The sequence below is a fragment of the Malaya genurostris genome, chromosome 2 (genome assembly GCF_030247185.1).
Source record: "Malaya genurostris strain Urasoe2022 chromosome 2, Malgen_1.1, whole genome shotgun sequence".
Taxonomy (NCBI): Eukaryota; Metazoa; Arthropoda; class Insecta; order Diptera; family Culicidae; genus Malaya; species Malaya genurostris.
The window spans coordinates 100,360,900-100,381,914 of NC_080571.1; the positions used below are offsets into that span (position 1 = coordinate 100,360,900).

Below are 21,015 nucleotides of genomic sequence, written 5' to 3' on the forward strand. Positions count from 1 at the left end.
TCAAATTGCAAAGAAATGACCGCATATGACATAGAGAAAATTTCGTTTCAGCAAGACAACGCACCGTGTCACAAGTCGGTTAAAGAAAATGGCAAAACTACATAAATTGAACTTCCAATAGCTTCCACATCTACCGTATTCGCCAGATTTGGCTCCCAGTCCGGATTGGCGTTTCAATGCATAGGGCGCTGGTCTTAAAAGCCAGTTTTCATATGTTCGAACCCCGACCTGGAAGGATTCTTAGTGTCGGTACGATCGTAGTACTAGCCATGCAACGATTCTGTAAGCTATGAATTGGCTGCGAAGTCTGATGAAAAAGTCAAATTCCACGGAAATAATGTAGTACCGGGACAAAAAAAAGACTACTGGCTGGGCCTATTTTGAGGCAAAAGATAAATCGTTCCACAAAAATGGTATTGGAATGTTGGAGCGGCGTTGGAATGACTGCGTTGCTCTTGATGGAGATTACGTTGATGAATAAAGTTAATTTTGAACCTAAAAAATCGTGTTCGTTTTGTTAGGCTCGGGACTTTTCTGCCCATGTGTAATTTAAATGAGTTAAAAAACATCGAAAAGTACATGTTTTGTTATGTTTGTAAAACAATTTTTATCGTTATATGTGGAAGATTGTAGATTGTATGCCCCTTGCCGCAAAACGCTCGCGAAATTTCTGTGAGCAAGATATCTAAAAAAATAATGGGTGGATTAATTCTAAATTTTCAAGGTGTTATTTCTTATTTGTATAGCGAAGGATGTAGCGAAAAAACATTTCTTTTATGATTGGCATTGCTTTTTCCGAAAAAAAAATACAAATCAGAGCTAAGAAGTCATTTTCATTGACTCAAAATAAACGAAAATGACAAAAAATTAATGTCTCTCTCAGCTTCGATTGCAAACTATGAGAACGAAATCCATGTTCAGTGAATAACATAATCGGAACAGTAGTTTCAAAATTATGTTCTTTGCCTTTTCAGTCATTTGCGGTTTTCAGTGAAAATCCCATAGTATGCAGTGTCGGTATTCAACCGAAGCTTTGAGAATTGAAAGTAACAGAAAAAGGTTTCACAATGACTTTTACCTGTTGCTGCTCCAATTTGTAGTAATTTTGGTTTCCAAAGAAGTTTTGGGATGTAATTACTTCGATTTGTCATAAGCGTCACATATTTTCAATACATCGATGAAACAATGAGAATTGAAATTCTGCTAATGCTCCCTGCAGACGTTAGTTTGCTTTCGTATTGTCATAGAGTCATAGAGTGACGTTGGCAATTATTGATTTCTTTCGTAAAAACATTACCAATCATGGAATTTTGTTTTGTGCTTAACCTTTCGTTCGTGAAATTAACTGTTGCAATTAGAAACAACACTTGGACCTACGTTTCGCAGTGATATTTATTTATTCATTCCAGTGCGGGCTTTTTGCGCCTTTTAAACATGTAACCCAGTACACTTCATGCTTCTCTGCACAAAACCTACTGACTCCTTAGACTTTTTAGGGACATCTCGAATTGACATATTTAGGAGGCTCTTGAATGATTGCACAACTTCTCTGGTAATTTTACTGTCCATTAGAACACTTTAACGATCATTCCATTTCTTTCTTCATGCACTCAGGTGATCCTTAAAAGTAATCATCAAACGAGACACAGTAATGCTAAGCTATTTAGTGATCCATCGGTGGGACGTCTCTGAATTTTGATTGTAAGTGTACACATCTAGTTTAATCGAGTACAAAACTAACTGAGAGATAACTCAGATTTTACCACCATTCCTGCTGTTAATGTTTGTCCAAATCACCTCCCTTGCGACATCTACATATGAAAGAATCTGACGAGTCATCGGCTTTTCGTTAAGCAGATGAAGTACCATCGTTCATCTTTATTTAAAAGAAATAAAACTTTAATACTGTGTGAGCCATGGAAATTGGGGTGTCTCACTTTAAGCAGATTGTACATGAGTTCCTTAAGCATGAACATCAAATGGAACTTTAATTCAGTCGAACCGAATTCTAGTTAAAGCACGAATACTTAACTTCCGAAAGAAAACAAAAAGCGTCATTTTTTTAGTTTCTCAGAATATCAAAGTTCTATTATTTATGTGGGAGGTACGTTATAATGCTTTGGTTATATCATGCCTACGCAAAGTGTCATGTCACACAAACTTGAAAACGAAGTGATGCAAAAACAGTCGGTGTTGAACAGTCGTTCGCACCACACGCGTATAGCTCTTGGCTCCTGGAATTTTTTTCTGGCTACCTAGAGTTTCATTGATTCAAGGCTTCAGTCTTTCAAGGCTACCTGAATCACTAACTAAGTGATACAAAGAGTGATATTAGAGTGACTAAGAAATTAATCAGCCTTTTTTAAGGCTAGCTAGGAGTCTAATCGAAGACTAATTTAGCCTAGTTAATTTAATTTAAAATTTCATTAATTTCAAAAATGCCTGCGTCCAACCGGAAAGGCAACAAGCCTAAATGAGTTCTTTCACTTTTGCCGGTTCGAATAGTAAATGGTAAAAGACCTTTATCGCTACTTTCCGACATACCAGAGACTTGGGTGATTCGCATTGTTCAGATGCCTAAGTCCAACTCCTCTGGTAGAAGGTAAAAGTTAAGTTACTAGAAGATTTCTGCTTGCTTAAATGACCCTCTGTCACGTCTCACTTTTCCGTTCTATATTTTCACATCCTTGCTCTCCCTTGAGTACTATCATTCTATAATTTTCATTGTCTGTTTCTACAAAAAATGGTTTCTGGTTAGGAGAATATCGCAAAAAGAAAAAAGAAATATTGACTACTAAACTTAGTCGTTAAAAAAGAAAGAGGCTATATTTTATTTTCTGCGTATACACCCAAGTAACAATTTTGGTGTAGTGTAGTGGAATTTGACCTTCTGTTTCAACAGACTTCGCAGCCGATTCAGAGTGTACAGAAAAATTGCATGGCTGGTGCTACGATTCTACTGACACTACGAATCCTTCCAGGTCGGGTCTCGAACATACGACAACTGGTTTGTAAGACCAGTGCCTTATGTTTTGAGCCGCCAACCCGGGACAAGTTATTAGCAGCATAATCGAGATCGGTTAAAAATAAGTTGTCGTTACTTTGCAATGCCATGCTGAAATAACATATCTTTCCATAACATGGAAATAACTTGTTTTTAAGTAAACTAGTTAATGCTTAGTCACCAATACCAATTGCGAACATTGCTCTAGAATGCTTTTCTATCAACAAAGAATAAGCGGCAACAGTATTTGAAATTAAAAAGTTCATTCGAGTGACAAAATTAACAACACTTTTTAAACTGTCGTGCGAAATTTTAATTCATTGTGATTAGATGTGCCTTCAATCAAAATCTGTTTATGAAGATATGAAAAACAAGCTACGAAATAACCCTACGTTTCAAATGCTAAAAATTTATCCATGTACACTGAATTCCAAATTTCATACATTATGAGAATTATAATATTATCGCAATCGATGTTCAATCCCTATAAGGAGTGTATCGATAAGTAGTTAGCACCATTCAAACAGTTATTACTCTGAAAAAACTTAATTTTTTGCAGCGTGTTTTGCGGTGACATGTTTGTTTACATGTCAATAACAGCTGCGCAATCGATTGGTTTCGGTACGGTTTATCGTTTCAATGATGAGTCGAATTGATCCGGAAACGCGAAAGAAAATTCTGCACACTTGGTGCTCAGAAAATGGTGTCACGTACAACGAAATTGCAAAACGGGTGAAAGTGCACCACACCAGTGTCAAAAATATTCTCGAGAAGTTCGGTAAGACCCTTTCCATGAAGGATTTGCCCCGATCCGGTAGCAAAACGGGTCCCAGCCAGGACTTAAAAGTGGTTGAGTACATTAGGAAAAACCCATCGGCGTCGACCCGGGATTTGGCCAAACAGTTCAACACCAGCATTGGGATGATACAACGGATCAAAGTTAGGAACTCCCTGAAAACGTACAAGAAACAGAAGGTGCCGAAAAAGTCCCTGGTACAGCAAATTCAGGCCAAAACAAGAGCGCGAAAACTGTATCACCGGATTCTACAGAATAAAGACGGATGCATCCTGATCGACGACGAAACCTACGCCAAGGAAGACTCTCGAGCGCTGCCCGGACCGCAATATTATACGAAATTGTACCAGGACCTGGACGACGCTGACACCACGGTGGCGATGGAAAAGTTTGGGCAGAAGGTGTTGGTCTGGCAAGCAATTTGTACCTGTGGTTTGCAGTCGTCGATTTTCTTCACGAAGTTCACAATTAACGCCAAGGTGTATGAGGAAGAATGTTTGAAGAAGAGATTGCTGCCACTGTACAGGAAGCATAAGGCTCCTCCTCTCTTCTGGCAGGATTTTTCTTCAGCCCACTACGCCAACTCCGTTCTACAGTGGTTGGCAAAAAATAATAATGACCTCCAAGAAGTCGAGGAGGAGGTAAGCCGGTTGAAAAATAATAAGGCCGCTGGCGTTGACCAACTGCCAAGCGAGCTACTAAAACACGGTGGTAATGCACTAGTGAAAGCACTGCACTGGGTCGTAACCAAGATCTGGGAGGACGAGATTTTACCGGAGGAATAGATGGAAGGAATCGTGTGTCCCATCTACGAAAAGGGCGATAAGCTGGATTGCTGCAATTACCGCGCGATAACTCTGCTGAACGCCGCCTACAAGGTACTTTCCCAAATCTTATGCCGTCGACTTTCACCGATTGCAAACGAATTCGTGGGACAATATCAGGTAGGATTTATGGACGAACGCGCTACCACGGACCAAGTGTTCGCCATCCGCCAGGTGCTGCAAAAGTGCCGCGAATACAATGTCCCACACATCACTTATTCATCGATTTCAAATTAGCCTACGACACAATCGATCGAGATCAGCTATGGAAAATTATGCACCACTACGGATTTCCGGATAAACTGATACGATTAGTCATGGCAACGATAGATCGAGTGATGTTGTTGTTCGAGTATCGGAGATAAACTCGAGTCCCTTCGAAAGCCGCAGAGGGTGCCTTTCGTGTCTGCTATTCAACATTGCTTTGGAAATCGAGCTTACTTTGGACTGCGCAGGACGGTTCGATCGAGCAAAATTCGCAGTCGTACGAAGTTAACTATCTACAAAACACTGATTAGACCGGTTATCCTCTACGGACACGAGTCCTGGACAATGCTTGCGGAGGATACACGCGCACTAGGTGTTTTTGAACGGAAGGTGTTGCGAACCATCTTTGGCGGAGTGCAGATGGAAGACGGTACGTGGAGAAGGCGAATGAACCATGAACTGCACCAGGCCAAGGTCGGGCGGTTACGGTGGGCCAGGCATGTTGTTAGAATGTCGGAGAGCAACCCGGTTAAAATGATCTTCGATAATGATCCGACCGTAATAAGAAGAAGAGGCGCGCAGTGGGCGAGATGAATCGATCTAATTGAGGACGACCTGCGGACCCTTCGCAGCTACCGAGGCTGGTGACGAACAGCCATGAATCGAGTTGAATGAATGCCCCCTGTATACAGCAGAGACCCGCGTGGTATACGACTGAAAGAGTAAGAGTTAGTGTTTAAAAATATGATATGTCACAAATTATATAACAAACTTCAATCTATTACATAGAAATAGGAAAAATATTTGATTTCCATGAATATTTTCTACAATAAAAACAAAAATTGATTTTTCGTATGTTCTGGGCAAAATCGGGAAAACTTTTGTTCAATAAAAAATTGTGGAATCTAAATCCATTGAGGAGTTTGCGGGCCAGTAATTATTTTAAAACTTATGAAGAAAAGAATGACTTGCGGCATGATGCTTTCACACGCGCCAATGGTGTGGAGCGGCATTTTCGATCGAAATGGGTAAACCATGCTTTAATCAAGACTGTTTTTGAAATTAGAAGAAAAAAACAGTTCCAACTCATTTCCGAATTGATGTAACAACACCATGAACCATACAAAATACAACAATCGCTGCTTGAACCCTAGCAGCTGACGGAAAGTGCAACGCCACCGCATCAACCCGTGGCAGCGAGTTCACATGAGACCGCAAAACAACAAAACTATTGATGCAGTAGCAAACAGTAAACAGGCGTCGATATGTTGGATGGCACGAATAGTGCGGCTTAGTCACGAAGTTTTGCCGCCGGGGTGTAAACATCGGGTATCGATTTGTACCACAAACACACAATTCGTTACAGCTGTTGCCTGGCTCGTCAATCCCGATCGATAGTGGTTTAGTTTCAACACTTTCCGTGAACCCAAAGGCGAAGGCGCTGACGGAGGCGGTGACTGCCGAAGGGACACGCGCTTGCTAGAAAAATGGAAATTTTATAATCCTGGCACGTTCGAGTGCGGGGATGCGTAATAAAGCTGTTCCATTCAACCCAGTTTCATACCGCAAAAAGGGTTTTTCCCGCAAACAAGTCTGGGTGGATGAATGAGAAAATACAGCTCAAGATATGAAACATCCGACAGCTCGTTTGGTTTTTCATTCATCCGATCCAAACATAATATTAGTCATCAGGCTGCCAAAAAAAATGATTGTACAGTAGCTGAAAGGATTTGAAACTTTTGTCGATTCTAGCTCATCCGTAGTCGACCAGTAACTGAATTGAATTATCTTACAGTAACAATATCTAGTAGCACTCTTATTCGGATCTTTTTTTTAGTTTTATTAACTTTCGAATTGCTATCAGAAAATGCATTTGACAGAAATAAAATTAATTTGGTTAAGTTTCGATTCAGTGCTTAGTTTTGTTCGCAAAGTTGATCAATGGCCTAATAGTACCCTTCGAACTTTCAAGCTTGTTCCAATCGGTTCAGCCATCTCCGAAAAAACTTAACGGTAGGAGAAAAAGTTCGTTTAGTCGGTTTAGTAACATATACCATTATATCACCGGAACTAGAAGTAACAACCATTTGATCTTCGAACTATCTTAAAGAAAATTGTGCGGGAAGATAAATTGAGATTGACAATTTGAAATCACACAGACATTTCCCGATCTCCTCGAGCGGAGTCAAATGGAATAAAACACATGGGTCTTCGATGCTCCGATCAAAAGTTGGGTGGGAATTTCGTGTGATAACTAAAAGATAACTAAAAAGATTTCGCATGATAACCAAAGGCTGTGATTTAGGATCAATCTAAATAACTTAGTACTGTCAATTTGGCTCTCGTACACACAAAAAAAAATTGAATATTACAGGTGACTAAATTTCTCATACGATGTAATTCATAAAGACCTAATTTGTCAAATGACGGAAAATTTCATTTGTAATGACTTAATGTTAGAATAGCTTGAATTTTACTGGTTTCGACTGTAACTTGCATTCTGCTAGCAGGTGCGACTGTATGAATTAAAATGCACCTTTTACCAACCAAGCAGATGTATGCTTCTGTGGCTCAGTCGATTAAAAGAAGAGTACTTGCGATCCAATGATTCTCGGTTCAAGTCGCGGCGGTTGCTATCAGTATTTCTTTTTTTTATTTCAACGAATTTCATGTCATGGAGTTTTAGACACAATATTAAATGTTCATCCACGTGAATTTGCGTGAACAGCGACGCTCCATTTATGTGCATTTTATAAGATGTTAAATCACAGGGATTTTTTTTAGTGCATATAATTAAATAATAATATTAAAGAATTATCACGAATGATTCAATTATCAGAACATATCAAATTTTGGTTACTTTGTTTCACGTCAATAGCTCGAATACTCCCATGAAACTGGTTCTTGTACTTGCTGTTTTTGTAAACAAAATACCAGGCACATCGGTAAGAAGTGAGCGTGAAGATAAAATGTGTTATGTGGATAATGAATGTTTGCTGTGAACAAGCTTTTTATTTGTTTGTAGTGACTCAACAGTTATGATTATTTTCTTTAAATTGACTTGGTTGATAAATGCATGACTAGAAATTTTCAATTTTGTATTGATTATGTAGAAACGTTTCAATTTTCAGAAAAAAAACACATAGCGCTCTCTGTTTACTAACCATGAAAACCATATAAAAAATATTCAGTTGATGTTTTCAAACAAAAAACTTCAAAGCAAAAAAAAACAAAAAAATTATCTTATTCATATATTTTTTCATGCAAACTATTGACATTTCTTGTTGGCATATCAAAGAGGAAGTAAAATCGGTAGTTGTCGAAAAGTTATAAATTTTTGCCTTTCTCTTATGGAAACGTTATTCAATCACTGTGAACACTGATTTTTGAACCGAAACCCGGAGGGCGTAGTATCATATACCATTCGACTCAGCTCGTCGAGTACGCAAAATATCTGTATGTGTATGTATGTACGTAACGTTTTTTTGCACTCACTCACACTCACAAAGTTCCTGAACTTTATTGAATCCGACATCCGGTTCCGGAATTACAGGGTGATTAGTGAAAAAAATTCTGATTTTGAATTGCTTTCTCACTTTTTCAGTGTGTTCAAAACTCTGTAACGTCACTTAAAGCGGTGAAACAAATATTCCAAAAGGGATCTCACTCACTTTTCTCAGCGATGGCTTGACCGATTTTCACGAACTTAGGTTCAAATGTAAGGTCTTGTGGTGCCATATTGGATTTCTGAATTTAATCCGAATCTGGCATCCGGTTCCGAAAGCGGCGAAATGTAAAATAATTTCTAAAATTGCCTCAAAACCACTCCAATCGGTAGTCATTGTCAGTAGACGGTCAAGCAAATTAATTTCGGCTTTCCTGATTCCCGGTTTTAGATTAACGACCGAAGATTGTAGCCATAGACTCAAATATGGATCCCAGTACCTTTTCTCACACCGATTTCGATTATACCGGTTAGCGGATTCCGGTTTCAGAAGTACCTGCTATAATGGAACTCACTTCGAGATTGCCTAACCGATCTAAGTACTGTTTCACTCTGTAGATTATACTGGTTTATGGACAAATCTTTTTTTTTCAAGAATCAAACAAATTTTTGTTTGAGGAGCACCACACATTTATATACGATAATATGAGAGATATGAGACGGGCATTATTACACCACTAGGTGGATTAAAACAGGTTTTTTAAAGTTTCTTTTGAAAAAAATCGAGAAAAAACGGTATTTTTATCCACCCAACATGAAAATCGCCACTCTAATGACAATAAAAAATGCAGGTATAAAATTATTCAATGAAGAACGGTTCTACCCAGGGCCGGTGAAACATGTCAAACCCAGGTGGGTAATTTTTCATACCGGGGAGAAAGACGCACTATTTTGAAGTATGTATTCCTCTATTCTAATGGAAATGATATTTATCCCCAAAAAGTGCAAAGTCGTTTTTTAAATAAAATATTGTTTCTATAAAATTTTTCATGAAACGCGTAAATTAGAAGTTTGAAGAGTTTTCGGCACAAAGTTTTGAAACAAAATTTCGCTTCTAAGGTTTAAGCTGGTTTCAAAATCACTTTTAATATTTGTTTTCAATATTGAGGCAGCAGTCTTTTGTGATCCGTTTTAACTTATTTGTGTCTGCGAATTTTCAAAATTATTTCTTTGAGAATTTTGGTTATACTGATCGTTTAGTTTGTTGAGGTTGTTGATGGAAAGTGCTGAATTGGTTCATCCAGTGCTCCATGATCATATATTCTCGAATACGAAGAAACAATCGATTTTCGATCAAAATGTGTCTCACCAAATGCATAAACAGTCTAGCCACTGATGTGCATAACACATTAATCAAAAAGTCCCGGGACTGACTCAGAGATCACGTTCAAAGAACATATGTCAAAATTTAACATCAATAGCACCACGAACACTGAATCTACCGACATATAAGTGACGAATTTATGAAAAATGATAAGTGTGTTCTCAACTAGGATCCATTCAAAATAAAGGTTCGTGGTGTTCTGATTTTGAACGTGGCCCAATGAAACAGTCAACCGGAAAAAATTAAGCAAGTGTTGATAATCGTAATGTATGAAGTCCCGGGGTGGCGGTTCAATGCATAAGGCACTGGTTTTACAAACCAGCTGTCGTATGTTCGAGCCCCGACCTGGAAGGATTCGTAGTGACAATAGAATCGTCGCACCAGCCATGCAATGGTTCTGTACACTCTGAATCGGTTGCGAAGTCTGGTTAAACAGAAGGTCGAATTCCACTACAGAAATGTAATACCAAGGCTTTGCTTTTGATGTATGAACGCAAAATCAAAATTTGTGACATTAGATGTGCTGAGGTGGTTAGCACATGAACTGGAAATTCTTTCACGATCTTGTGCAACAATCTGGGCATAAAAAGATCTTTTCCAAATGGGTGCCGTATTCGCTCATAATCAACAAAAGTCTACCACAATAAAATGAATCTCGTTGGTATTAAACAGTGGACGAAACATGGATCCACTATTTTTATCCGGGACTGGGAAAGCCATCTGGAAACGTAACAGGTAGCTGGAACAATCATGGTATCAGTTTTTAAGATGTTCAAGGTATAATTAACATCAACTATACTGAACAGGAAAGTACCATCAAAAGTGATTATTACATTGAGCTAGTGATGCGATTGAAGAGCGAAGTCGTAAAAAACGTCCTCATAAGAATACCAAAGAAATCACCGTTAACCGAGACAATGCACCGTGCCATTCGTCGATGAAACCAATAAAGAAATTAAACGAATTGGGCTGCAATCTGTTTCCTCACCCGCGTTATTCACAATTACCTAGCCCCCAGCGATTGCTTGTCCTTTGCTGATCAGAAAAAGACACGCCAGGGCAAAATATTTGGTTCGAATAAAACAGTCATCGCCGCAACTGAAGCCGATGTTTAGGCCATTGACAAATCATTCCATAAGAATGGTATTGAAAAATTATTAAAGTGCTAGAACGATTGTATGTCATTTGAAAATGATAATGTTGATGAATAAAAAATACTCCTGTGCACGAAATTATGTTTTCCTGGTTAGTTCCTGGACTTTTTAAACGATGTGTTAGCAACTTTTTCCTCTTTTCTGAACCACAAAGTGTACAAGTCTATTCGATACTGAATCTTGGTTTGAATGAGTGATTTTCTTAAAAGTGAACTTATGTATACAAAACTGTCGTATTTATTAAAGAAAACCATGACAAAGATTTTCGTTACTAACTGAAGTTTCGATCACCAATTATCTGAAATATGATTTTATATATATAGATTTATCTACTCCAATCGAAGTGTAGAAATATTTCCAATGCATTTTATGTAATGATATGGAAAATAAATTAAAATGATTGAGATATAGATGTTCAAAACCTGAGCACTGTTTGTACGGTTTTCACTATTTTGAATTTGCACACCAGTATAAAAAATCAAAATGTAGTCCTACGTCAAAAGTTTTCGAGTGAATTTATTTATGTGAAGATATAGAAGGTGAGACGTGACAAGATTCATTTTATCATGTAGAAATCTTTTAGTAACTTAACTTTCACTTTCTACCAGAGGAGTTGACCATGAACATCTGCCGGAAAATTCCGATCAAGGTCTTCTATCATTTACTATAAAGTCCGGCAAAGCTACCAGAAGTTACTTTCTACTTGCTACTGCATTCTTTTTTGCCGGTTCGGAATGTAAAGAGTAAACGACCTTTATCGCTATTTTCCGGTATATCAGAGACTCAAATGATTCGCATTGATGAGATGCTTAAGCTCGGCTCCTCTGCTGGAAGGGAAAAGTTAAGTTACTAAAAGATTTTTGCTTGCTCAAATGACCCTTGTCACGTCTCACCTTTCTGCGGTATATATTTACATCCTTACTCTACCTTGAGAACTAGCATTCTATAATTTTAGAATTATTTATTATTCCGAATTGCAATAAAAATATTCTTATTATTTTAAATAATACTAATATTACAATTGTTTTTTGCTCGAAATTTAAAGTGGGTGATTACCCAGCTTTGAAATTTTCGGGTGGGTACCAAATATATTGAAAATCTAACAGATCGAATATCGTTTCCTTATGGAATAGATGAATTGCAAGAGAACTATTACTGTTATTGTATTTAAAACATCTGCTGTAGCTTTTTTCAAATTTTGTCGCTACTAGGCGAGTCATTTTGCACAGTTTTTGTAAAAATCGAAGCGCTGCTCGGAAATGCGTGACTCAACGAGGTGAACATGGTAGTCAGATGGGGCAGGATCTGATGAGTAAGCCGCATCGGCATGCTTTTCGCGCTGAAAACTTCCCAGAATATTGCCTAATGTTGAGCTCTCAGGGCCAATCGCAAGCTGTCGTTACGTTTTCGTGTCGCCTTCTTCCAATTCGTCGTCTTCGTTTTAAGGGGCGGGTAGGGTCTAACGCTTTTGGTGAATGGTTTATTTTTTTCTTTGTGCTTTCTTATAATAAAATATTTCAAGAATATTCTGTGAAATTTTCAAGCATATCGGAAAAAAATGCTGGAAGTTATGGGTCTTTACATTTGCTTTTCTCATACTAAGAAGAAGCAAGAGCTCGACGCACAGGCCCAAGAGTTCTGCTTCGATTGATTTGGAAATTTGACAAAACATTCTAGGAATGTTTTATTATGAATATTATTATGTTTATAAAGAAAAATATGATTTACCAAAAGTGTTATACCCTACGCGTTCCCCAGAAAAATAAATTGTTTTCTTCGATTTTATAGACAATAAACTTCAAACGCGTTTTTCTCGGAAGCAGAATTCCAAAACCCGTGTCCATCGTCATTCGAAAACTACCTCACCATTTTTTTCAAATTTTGAGAACACTTTTTACATGTACAATATCAAACCCCAACATTTTCCTTTTTCACTTTTTGTTACTTAGGAAAGGTTTCACAGCTACAATATGGCTACTACTGTGTTTTCACATGTGAAACTTTTTTTTTTTTATTTAAAAGATATTTTATTCAGGCCTATTTGCGTACAAGCTCTACGTGGCCGATTTAGCTGAGTTTTTAGATAATTTTTTTTGTATTGGATCTCGTTGTCACCCTTTTTTTTAGGTGGAGAGGAGCTTCCATTTTCCTCCTGCGAGGATTGAGGGGCAGTTTGCTCGTGGTTCGTCTCGTCATCCATTGCCGTGGTATTGTTGTTGATTTCGTTGCTAGTTGTTGTAGATGCGCCTTGTTGTACATTCTTTGCAGTTGCTGGTTGGTTGGATGGTAAGCTGTTAACTGCAGCTGGTGTACTTTGTTCTATAGGGGTTACGTTGGATGGTTTCGTTGAAGGGGATACTTCCCTGTTGTTGGTGACTGTCACAGGTGTACTGGGGTTGCTTGGGGTTTATGTGAAGGAAGCACCGTTGTCCTTTGGTATAGTTGTCTCCTTGTGCGGTTTATCACATGGCTTACCGTAGTGAACAGCTTTTTGGCAATATTGACATGTGGCCATCTGATTGTCATAGGTAACAATTTGCACGGAATTCTTGTATCCTGACCGAATGTCACATAAGAAGGTATAGGCCTCCTCAAGCGCATGCGTAACAAACGTACGCCATTTAGAATACCGGGGAAAAATTCTTCCACTTTTCTTTTTCGATAGAGAGAATCTCTCCGTATTGGGACATGGTATGGCGAATATAAGGATCGATGACGCTTGAGGGAAGATCATGCACACGCACTTCTATAACACTATCTTCCATATATACTGGAATGTTGTACTTGATATTTCCATGCTTCACATAGTGCACATTATTATTGTCTTTAGCGAATTGAATTGCATCTAACTCTTTATAGAACTGGATATAAACAACATTATTGGTCTTATTGCATTGAAGTAAATGCACACGTTTAATGTCAAGATGCATTTGCTTCTTAAGCAAACCTTCAAGTTCTCGTATCGAAGGTCGAATTTTGCACTGTCAGAAGTCAACAATAATTGTATTCTTTCGTACCGGCGGTAGCTTTTGTTCGTTTGGTTCACTCATTTTCGAGGTCTATTGTTCACTACACAATACTGTACTTGGTTTCTTCTGTCCCCAACGTAAGCGGTTTTTTTTTATCGACTGATTTGGATGAGATGTAAACCCGAACTGATGTGAAACTTTTAACAACTACCAAAAATTTAAAAAAATTAAAAAATGGAACAAAAACGTTGAGGTCTAGAAAAACATCTCGAAACATCTATAACTATGCTGCTTCGATTTGATGACTTCTGATTAGTCTGCGCTGAGATACAGTCGACACCGCAAATCATGATTTCTAAGAAGCGTCCTCGAAAATACTCCTGCGCCGAATTATTTCTTGATATTTTTTCCACGGATAAGTTACGAAATCTTGTTCGAATTATGCTTTGTATGATGCAAAACATTAAAATTCAAACATTAAAATTCGCAAAAATAATGTTTTTTTTTAATACCGTTAGACAAAAGTAATGTTTGAAGCAGGCCTTCCGAATGCTCATGCGTGCAAAAATGCGACAGCGAGAGCGCACCGAAAATGTGTGTGTCGCATATTTATCCTGTGAGCGTGAGCACCGACTCAAAGAGCAAACCAAAAGCAAGTAAGAGACGCGTAGCGGGCACATAGAAACGGGATGTGCTGCTTGAAATTTCAGAGCATCGCATTTTCTTCTGCGCGCGACTCGTGCGCTTTGGTCTCAAGAGACAGCGCACGAGATTTTTTATGAGCGCAGCTTGTGTGCTATGTGAGCCACAGTAAAAGCTGCTGTTATTATTATTTGTTCGTGCCTAGAGCGGTTCGTGCGACTTGTGTCCTATCCTAAAGGAAGAGATGAAGAGGATGAAAATAACGTACAAACCACTCGTAGATCGCATGAAGCGAGCGCGCCGCGCTATCTCATGCGACGAAAGCGCTTGAGCCTCGCTCTTGGCAGAATGCGATGAGACTTTACAACGAAGCGTGCATCAGTTTCTGGTGCGGTACGTAAATGTGCCAAAGAGTTCTCTTGAGAGCGGCAAAAGTACGTCGCATGCGCGTGGTTGTCTTATGAGAATGAGAATTTATTTGTCTCAGCGCAAAATAAAGAGCGCGCGTGCATAAGGCCTGGTTTGAAGTATTACTTTAGAATCAAGTTAGATGTGGCAAATCCATCGATAAATCACCGAGATGCAGGTGCTTCAAATAAGGTCTGAAACATCTATAGTTCTTAATTGACCTGCTAGTTACCGGAGAATCAAAATTAACAGCTAATTGGTATTCAATATACTCAAGCGAACACGGTGTGCAGCAGACGAAAAATGACATTCACTCACCGAACAAAGTGTAAAAGTGACTATCCAGCGAGTAACTTAGTTTTGTCATCCACACATTAGACAAGGGTTTCGTTCGTTGGTAGCCGCCGACTAAAGTGGAAATTGTAGCATCCTGGGTAGAAATGATTTGCAAACCAATAACAAATTTTATTATTAAAACCGAACATCTCAGTTGTAGAAATTAACATTATTACGTGTGATACAAGAGTTAAAATATCAAAATTCATAACAAAGTCTTCATGGGGAAATGTTAACAAAATATAAAATTCTGCCATTGTAATATCAAATCAAAAACAAAATATTTAGAGAAGATAAATTTTCCAGTCATTTTATATTCTAGCATTCAGAATTAAATAATATAATAAGAATTTTTTATATCTGATTCTGATGTAGTTTATTCAATTGTCTTTTATTTGAAGATAGAACTACTGGATTAATTGTACTTAATAAAATTGGAATAACTCATCAATAACGAAATAAGATATAATAACTAATTTTGATGCTAAACAGATATTGCACAATTTCTTGATTCTCTAGATGAAATATCAAGAAAATATCAAGTATCGCTATGATAGCACAGAAACGTCAAGACAAGATATGATGGTAAAATTTGTTATTATTTTGATCTTTGTTTGTTATTTACATCTACCCGGGATAGCATACATTTATAGATACTCCGTTTTGTGCGAAGGACAGATACATTTTCATGCATGACATAAATGCAGATACACAGATCGAAGTAGAACTGAATGAAATGCGAGGTGTGAAGCAACGATCGAAACCGTCGGTCGTGTAAAGAGAAATCAGAAGGTACGTTACGGAATGTTGTGATTGGTTCGTGAAAGCATGGGACGAATCGAACCCATTTTTAAATAGTATGCTATTGAAATACTGAAATGATGTTGCCATACACGTTTAAAATTTAATGTTTCCTAATCGATTAGTTGATAAATTACATTAATCCATCAACAAATGACTGAGTTATTATCGTTCAAAATTATGATATAATAAGATTATGCGGCTAGTTTTGCATTTTTGTTACTGACACTCGGTCCCGTATTTAGAAGAGTAAGGCATGTCGTATGTTCGAGCCCCGACCTGGAAGGATTCCTAGTGTCAGTAGGATCGTAGTACCAGCCATTCAATGGTTCTATACACTCTGAATCGGCTGCGAAGTCTGTTAAAACAGAAGGTCAAATTTCACTATAGGAATGTAATACCAAGGCTTTGCTTAAGGCATGCCTAATGTAAAAAAACTGCTGCCTAATATTCAGAGCAAATGTTGGTAGGTTTAGTCAACAGTTCGAACAACCCAATAGGGTTGTCCCTTGCAATTTTTTTAGTTTCCAACATTTACTGGGCCACAATTTTAGTACAATTGATAATTTCCGAGTTACAACGATCTGATGAATCGCCAACATATCAGTCGTGAATTGAATTGGGCTCCACATCTATACAAAACGAGCGGTTAGCTATGCTGAAGACAAATGCAACGTTTCACCAAATAACATGCTTTAGAGTACCATTTTCTCAATTAAAAACATTTATTTTTTAAACGGTAATTACCATCGGAAAACCAGCCCACAATATATTTGAAAATTAGTTGAGAATATTTATTTCTTCACGTTGCGCCTTCGGCTCAACAGTGCTTAAAGCAGTTTAAATTTAACTGCTGGAACTCACCATGGTGCAATATTATTAGAGTTTACATAAGTAGTGTAAACTTTGCGTCTGTGGAGTGGTTTAAATTTAACTGCTAGGTGGAGATGGCAGCACAATTCGATCTGAACTGTTTGAAATTGAATATGTGTTTTTCGAACAAATAAAAAAAAACTAATGTTCCGTAAAAGAAATTGAGTTGAGAATGTTCCGTAAAAATTTTCAGAGCAAATTATTGACTTTATCACTTGGGCAACATTTTTTTTTCTATATTACTATATTACTATAAATTGCAGGAAACGCATAAATTGCAGGAAACGCATACATCATCTGGTTCATTTAATACAGAAATCAGGAATTGTGTGTTTATTCCGAATTTGTGACGAAAAGCAGTAGTTTCGTGAACACTCCAAAGCATAGAATACTTTTATGGCTTCTATCGCATTGAAGCAGAATTTGTGGTATTTTCAATATAAATAACTTACCAGTTCGTATTCTCTTTGGCAGCAACCAGCCTTTCACTGTGATATGCAATATTTAAATTTCAGTCTTCCTCGCTTTAATCTCTTTTATTTACTACCCTTTGCATAGACCCCACCCCCATTCGTGCAAACCAAAATAGAATTTTTCACAAGAATTCAGTTCTGTTTTATCACGACGATCTGCCTCCGTTCGCCGGAGCTTCCGAACGCGTTCTCCGTAGTGGCTGCTATTTGAAGCACTGCACAAAAACTCGTTTGAATTTCACAGGAACCATTTTTTTTCTCGTTCGACGAAGAAAAGCTTATCAGCCGACGGTGATTTTTGTGGTTAGTCTTCCTTTTCATGTGCCAGACCGCCCTTTTATGTGCTGTGAGTGGCGGTACGTTTCGGTAAACACCTTCGACCCTTGATCTATCGACCGTACCACGCATCAAAAGAAGCTTTTGTTTTCAAGCGATATTGAATTCTATCATCTTGTTCTTATCATTGTTCGTATTATTCTCGTCCTTATTGGATGCACTCGTGAGCTGTTCAACTTTCAGTTATGTTTGCAATACAAAACACTTTCGGTAATGGTACTTCTTCCAACAAAACACTTCACTGCACTTGCAATTTCCACAATTTATCTTCATCTGCTTGTTTCGGGCAATTCGTTACTCAACCGAAGTGAAATTCATGCAGTGAATTGCCGGTGTTATGAGATTCAATGTAACGGAGGAAAGTTTGATGGGTCGGTTTTGAAGTCAACTATTTCGTAGACCTGGTTGCATTTGTTTTCACTGTACACTTTCATGGCTTAGTTTCCGTTACATGCCGAAACGTTTTTAGTTCGAAACGTTCCCGCGAAGCACTCCCGAAGGGACAATAATTATACAAAACCAACACGCATCGGGGCAGCATAAATTCACTTGAATTTTTATAAAAGTATTAATTCCGCTCGGTAGGCTCAAAGCAGGGCAGCATTCTCCGTCGGGAAACCACGTTTGAACCAGAGTCTTCACAGTGACAAATGTTGACCAAGCAGCAGTCGAAAAGAGCGCTGTGAAATGCCCAGCTGCCGGCCAATTCTTGCCGCAACTCGTGTCACCAGAGTCTATTGCCTATGGTCGTACGTATGTCGGAGTCGGTGGGCGGAAAGTCCGTGGTTTGCTTCGGTCCCGCATAGCACCGGAAAGCACGGTCAGCTAGTGCATTTCACTCAGCGTGTGCCACTGTCAGAACGGCGTTGTCGTCTGCAAATAATAGATAAAAGTGAATGAGCGTCGTTTCGAAATGTTTTGCGAATGGTGACTTCGCTGTTTTGAATTCGTATTCTGCGACGGACTACCGGTCTTTAATGACGATGCACATTAAGAGAGTGAACATCCCGTAGGATGAGGGAGGACAGTTTCAGACATCGTCCTACTTATTCAACGGAACATGAATTCTTTGGGAAGTGCGGTTCTGCACTGGACGGCTTACGATTTACGGAGCGGATCTTTCGTTCACAGAAGGTTGACAAATAAGTTGTCGGATGGTGATTCAAAGTCTGAGGATGAAATTTCGCAAATACTAACTCTTATTTTTAGAGAATGAGTTTAGTTGGCGAATTTCCTGTACACAAACCAGCAATATTTCAATCCAACACGAAATTCTCATTGACAACTAATTTTGTGACTAAAATCAGAAAATTTATTTCTATTTATCTATCACCATCATTACTGAAGGACACCACAAAGAAAACAAAAATGAAATTGGTTTTAATAACAAGTTTATTAGACAAAACCTCATGAGAAGTGTCAAAGCAAAACAATCCATTAAAAAGCTAAAAAGGACAGTCTTGTTGAAACTGCTTGCAAATTGTTCAGATGTTTTTCGCATGTGTTACGATATATCCATATATAAATTTTTAAACCGATATGTAAAAATGACGTAAACTGTTAGTGGAAAGTGTATTTATTCAGAATTTGTGCGCATTTGAAGCGATTGTGCGTAATTATGTTTTACGCGGAACAGTGAAGTGAGTTTCGAATGTTGCACTCTAATTGTATATGTCATATGATGTTTTTTGTATCTTCCAACCTTCCGGGCATGTACTACTTGTATTCGGTTTTTGTTTTCCGAGTGCTCAAAGTTTTCAGTGAGAGAGTCGATTTCGCGAAGTCGAATGAAGAAAGCAGTGATTTAGAAGAAACATTTTCAGCAAGAAGTTTATGTTTCGCTTATGTCTTTTTCTCCAATACAACATCGTATTTATACCTGCCAATATAGAAAAGACAACCGCGACTGAAACTTTTTTCGGTAGTAGTGTGCCATCTAGTGGCTAGTAGTCATTACGGTGTTAACGTTTTTTCGGTGACAATGCGCCATATAGCTGCAAATTGCAGAAACCAATTCAACCGTTTATGTTGGTTGAAAACAACGTTTTATTTCTCTAATTCAACTAAAAAATTAGTTGTATGGAAATGAAGTGTGCCTTAGCTAAGAAATGACAGCACGTTTAATTGGTGAATTCAACTAAAAAAATAGTCATTTCAACAAATATTTTATTATTATTAAGGGAATTAGAATTAAAAATCTAAATTAGCAGAAGTAAGATTTTTTTAGTTGTCTCAAAAAATAATTAACTAAAATCAGGAAATCAACTAATTTTTTCGCCAAAATGCTGATTTTGGTCTTTCCGTGAGTTTTTATCAGTTCCCGTCTAGAAATAATTGTGTCAACGAAATTGAAGCAGAAGATGAGAATATATATGCAATAGGTCTGAAAGTAAAAAAAAACCTAGTGGTGTAATGATGCCTTTCTCATATCATTCATTTTCTCCTATATATTACAGCAGAAATTTTCCGAAATGCTACAAGTTAAAAAAGTTTAGAAAAGAGTGCTAAAAATTTCTGTTGCATAATACTACTTCATTGATACACTACATTTGAAATTAAGTTAGTGAAAATCTATTCAATCATATGTGAGGAAGTGAAGTGACCTCACATTTTATCACATTTGATTACTGTTGTCGGTACTTCCGGAACCGAAAGCTGGTTATCGGAAAAGTGACACTCGGTTCATTCAACCATAAACTAAATGATCTGCAAATTTTTTTACGATTCTCCAAAAAAATTTTAATTTTGGAAAAAAAATTGTACCGATATTCAGACTTGAATAAAATGCAGTAAATCATTTATTGGACTATCAATGGTTCATTTGGTTAAAAACACTTATACATCGAAAACTCCATTTACGAACTAAACGGGGGTTCGTAAATGGAGGTAGTTCATAAAATAAGTTTACGTTATTTGAAATTTACTTCGTAAAAAAAGTTTTTTGTAATGAATGTGGAAACCCCCAATCACATGGCCATTTTCGGAATGGATGTGATAAGTGGGTGCAAGAAATTGATGTTTGGGGTCAGACTGACAGGATCGACTTTCTATGATTCGGTTGAAACAATGTGCATCTTTTCAGTATGGCAATCTTTTTTTCCTGATAAAGGACTCAACTAACCACTTCAAACATCGTTTTCCGTCATCTATTCATCAATCCCGTTCCGAAAATACCCACATTGTAAGGGTTTTTAAGGAATATCGTCAAACGGGAAGTCGCCATATTGGATTTCCGAACCACATCAAACATCGTTTTCCGTCATCTACTCATCAATTCCGGTCCGAAAATATTGACATTGTAAAGATTTTTAAGAAATATCGTCAAACCGGAAGACGCCATCTTGGATTTCCGAACCACTTCAA

The 21,015-nt window shown here is 37.8% G+C and overlaps 1 protein-coding gene across 1 annotated transcript in view; it reads right to left on the minus strand.

Annotated features, from left to right (window-relative positions):
• Positions 1 to 21,015, minus strand: part of LOC131432609 (uncharacterized) — a 311,087-nt gene that overhangs the window by 269,689 nt on the left and 20,383 nt on the right. The window contains exon 2 of the mRNA XM_058598975.1: positions 17,296 to 18,525. The gene's annotated coding sequence lies outside the window, so the exon portion shown is untranslated. The remainder of the gene's footprint in view (positions 1 to 17,295; positions 18,526 to 21,015) is intronic.